This window comes from Nothoprocta perdicaria, unplaced genomic scaffold (genome assembly GCF_003342845.1).
Source record: "Nothoprocta perdicaria isolate Ctin4 unplaced genomic scaffold, notPer1 scaffold_16, whole genome shotgun sequence".
Lineage (NCBI taxonomy): Eukaryota > Metazoa > Chordata > Aves > Tinamiformes > Tinamidae > Nothoprocta > Nothoprocta perdicaria.
In genome coordinates, this window is record NW_020454760.1 from 5,023,161 (window position 1) to 5,027,489 (window position 4,329).

Below are 4,329 nucleotides of genomic sequence, written 5' to 3' on the forward strand. Positions count from 1 at the left end.
TAACGAATGGAGGTATTGGTCACAGATTTGACATCAATTCCATAGAGTTTCTGTCATGAAAATATATTGTACAGCATCACATGTTACAATAACATGGAACACTGTCATATCCAAGAAGCTGCCCCAAGAAACTAATGCTAAAGGAATGCTGACACTCTGCATCTTATTCTATCACCATCACTCAGTTTTGAGCATGAACTTAACAAACACTTATTCTCACAAATAAGGCAATACATATGCTTTAGTAATATACCAAAGCACATACAGATATGCAAACTACTACACCTTTCTTCCCACTAAAATAGGACTAACAAAAAGGAGATGAAAATATGATACTATTTAAAAAAAAGAATCCCTCAGTGTGAATGCTTGCTATGGTATCTTAAAAGTGCCTTACAGTGCCTCCAACTTATACTCTCTCCTTGCTCCAAAGAAAAAAATGGATTTTGCATATATGACATATTTAAAAAATATCTGTTTTAGTTGCTTCTCACTCTTGCTGCTTGCTTGCATGCAGCTTGGCAAGACCAGGCCAGAGCCTCCACTGAATTCGCTGTCATCCTCTCACCCTGATGCCACCATATCAGAGCAGATGACCCTGTACAGCACCCTGAAAGATCCCAATGGCGGGGTAAGGCAGCTACCACCCTGCCATTCCTGAGTAGCATCTTCCCTGCCTTCCACAGCAAGACCATCATGATGTGGAAGCTGAATGGGATAAGACCATCTATGAGATCCTGTGGCAAGCCCTGTGTGGCTCTCACACTTCTTCAGTGTGTGATCAAGTAATTCACCAGTAATTTCCTCTGACAAGCAGCTTGTTCTCAAAGAGATTTCTAGGACAGCACCCTGCAGCTCTGGAACACATGCAGCAGCATTCACTGCTTTGTGGGCCACTGAGGAAGTGTTGAGCTTGGCCTTCCCATGCATTGGCCTTCCCATGCGGACTTGCAGACCCTGCATGTCTGCAAGTACATGGTGCAGAGAAAGAGCCATACAGACTGGTTGCCTTCTGTGCACTTCTCCCCAAGCAACAGCCTTGGTGTTGCAACAGCAACAGCCATCCCATCACCTTCCCTCTGGCTGGGATGAGCTGGTGAAGGTTTGGAACTTGCCTAGCTATAAACTGAAGAGTAACCATATGTGCTACCTCACATGTGCTACCTCAACACATGTGCTACCTCAACACAGTGACCACCCGACTCAAAAGGTGGCTATGGTAGCAAGGACATCAGGCCATGTTTTGGGATCTGAATGAAGATGACCACTTGAGGGTGCATTATCAACAATTTTTGCTTCAGCCCCAACCACCACTTGCTCTGTGGTTTTTTTTTTTTTTTAATCTTGATTCCCCAATCCAAAAAAAAAAAAAAAAACCACACACAAAAAAAACGGATCAGTAAAGAGCCACAAAAGTGATTAAGGGACTGAAGCATCTGCCAGTCAAGGACTGGCTGAGAGAGCTCAGACTGTTTAGTCTGAAGAAGAGACGGGGATATCAATGTGTGTAAAAGCTTGATGAGGGGAGCAAAGAAGATGGAGGCATACTCCTCTTAGGAAGGTGCACAAGCTATAATATTCCCTAGAAGAGATCAAACTCTCTATTTAATTCACTTACCTCAAAACCTCATGGCTTTGGGGACTGAAATTACAAAATTTGCCCTTTGAGCATTGTAGAACACATGTGGAGCAATCAGGCTAGCAGATCATTTCCAATTAAGAGGCTTCTCCTCTAGGATTGTTCACAAAAAGAACAAAGTCTGCTTGCCCAGGTCTTTCAGAATCACAGAATGGTTGAAGTTGGAAGGGACCTCTGGAGATCATCTAGTCCAAACCCCTGCTCCAGCAGGGACACCTAAAGCATGTGTCTCCTTCACAAGATTCCTATGTCTATTCCATATGTCTCCTTTATGAGATTTTTGAAATCGTTTTTACACTTAATACAACTTATCTGTATCTAACAGATAACACCCAACTCTATTGACATATATTGACTTAGGAAGCAGCAACAAAATTCACGAGGTGACAGTAAGTATTCATGACATGACAAAAAGTTTCAAAACTGAATAAAGAATATTTTATTAACAAAGCAGACTATTTTACAAGATAACAGGTTAAGAGGAAATGAATCAGATCGTTAATCCAGATCTCAATGACTGAACCTCTTGTATGGAAAAATCATTTATTTTACAACATCTCTTCATACTTGCTTTCTCTTCATACTCTAAAGAAAGTGTAAGAAGTCTTAGGAAGTAGCAGTCTAAGAACATGTCTTCAGTATTTCAATTATTTTCAAAAATAATTTTCAATTATTTTCAGCCTTGAGTTGCTTTGACCAACAACTGAACTTTTCTTTCTGAACTTTCATCACTTCCCTAGTAAGCTTTCAGCACCATAAACCAGGGAAAGTCGGCCTTAGTCACATCTACCCAAACACTTTTTTTTTTCTTTTTCTTTTTTTTTTTTTTTCTTAGAAATAGTAGTTGCAACTTTCAAGATTCCAGAAAAATTGCACTTTGGAGTAAAACAATTGGAGAAACACACACACACACACACACACACACAGAGCAAAACACACTGGGAGAGACTGAGATGCCAAGTCCTACAAGAACATCCTGCAAGAACATCTTCTATTACTTGTCCCAAATCAGATATCACACTTCACACAGGACCTAAGCCTGGAAATTTTCTTGCACCAGCACTGCTGGTCATGTCTAACGTTCTGCCAGACTCGCTGATACGCATTCAGGGTTGGGTGTCCCATATGTAAGACAGTGAAAGCCACAATGAGTAAAGCTACCACATGGAAATAGCCGTGATGAAGGCGACTCTGAACTCCCAGAGTAAAGAGAAGCCCCTCAGCAAACAAGCAGGTATGACAAATTATTACAAGCAGCCCTTTCTCCAAGGGACCAATCATTTGAGATTCTTCATTTTTTTTAACTGTCAACCACATTATCCTTAAGATTTCAACACTTCAAAATGGCCACCAGGGTAGTTGATAATGATCCTGGTGTTGACACGGTAAGGACTTCTAGTTGACTTTCGTTTTCACAGAGATCAAACCCAAACACACCAAGTTCTGCTTGGCTGTGCCTGACTTTTCAAATGCAATGTTGCACATCAGAGTGGTTGGCCCCAAGACATCCAAGTACACAATGCTGATGTTTTCCAAGATAATAAGACTCAGAAGTTGTCCATCTCCACCATTTGTCACTGGTGATTATGATGATTTATTTTTGTGCAAGGCTACAGATAAATCAAAGCTCTGTAAACCACTGAGCACTGTGGAGTTCCATGGAAACTGGAGTCACTGGGGCATGCAGCACACAGTGAGCGAGGACAAGAAAGGCTCCCTTTGTCCACAGCAAGTAGCAAAGCAGCGTTAACCCACCCAGTCAATTAATTACACAAACTAACCAAAAAAAGATGGGCTAAGATTCAACAAAACATTTCCCCTAAACACAGAAAATATTAAAATATTAAATTTGGTGATTTCCCAAGGTCCCCAATACAGTTGAGATGGAGAAGAGAGAACATTAAGACTGCTTAATACTACTACAGGTACTCACAGGAGCTAAAAACCCTAAAATCATGCCCTGTTTTAAAAGAAAAAAACACATTCTATATTTATGAATGGTAAATTGGGTAGCCAAGCCTTATCGTATGCTTTATGTACAAAAGAACCAAAAGGAAATCAGTTCCTGGAACGCCTTGAATCTATTCTGCTTCCTAACTTCTCTGGATGTTACGTCACATAAGTCATATCAATTTCTTTATTCCACTTAGTTACTCATTTCTTTCTGAACTTACAGATGTCCAACACAATAAGTAGTCGACACTTGATAAGTAAGTGGCAGTTGGGTTGTATCAGCACATCAAATAATAACCAACGTCTGACTGTATATACCTTCTTGGAAACTGAAACAGGAGAATAGCACAAGGAAAAGTGCGACAGGAATGATGGGTGTTCCTGTTGACACTGACAAACCAAAGTCTCCATCAGAGCAAATGACCATGGCATTAAATGCCTAGATGGATGTAGAACAACCTAGACTGAATTTTCTCCAGGAAGGCATAGCCTAGAGACCAAAGTGCAAATTAAATTACACTGGGTGAAGGAACCAAACCAGAAGGCTTCACCAGATTACATTAGTCTGTAATTTACGGCGCATTTTTCCGCGTGCTTCACGACACAAGAACGCACGCGGGCAGCCGACGGCGTTGACGTCACTTGCTGCTCCCTCAGCAAACGGAAGGAGAACGGCAGTGGGCGCCGCCGGCGGGACGGGGCGCAGGGGCCGCGCTGCTCGCCGCGCTCCCGCCTCG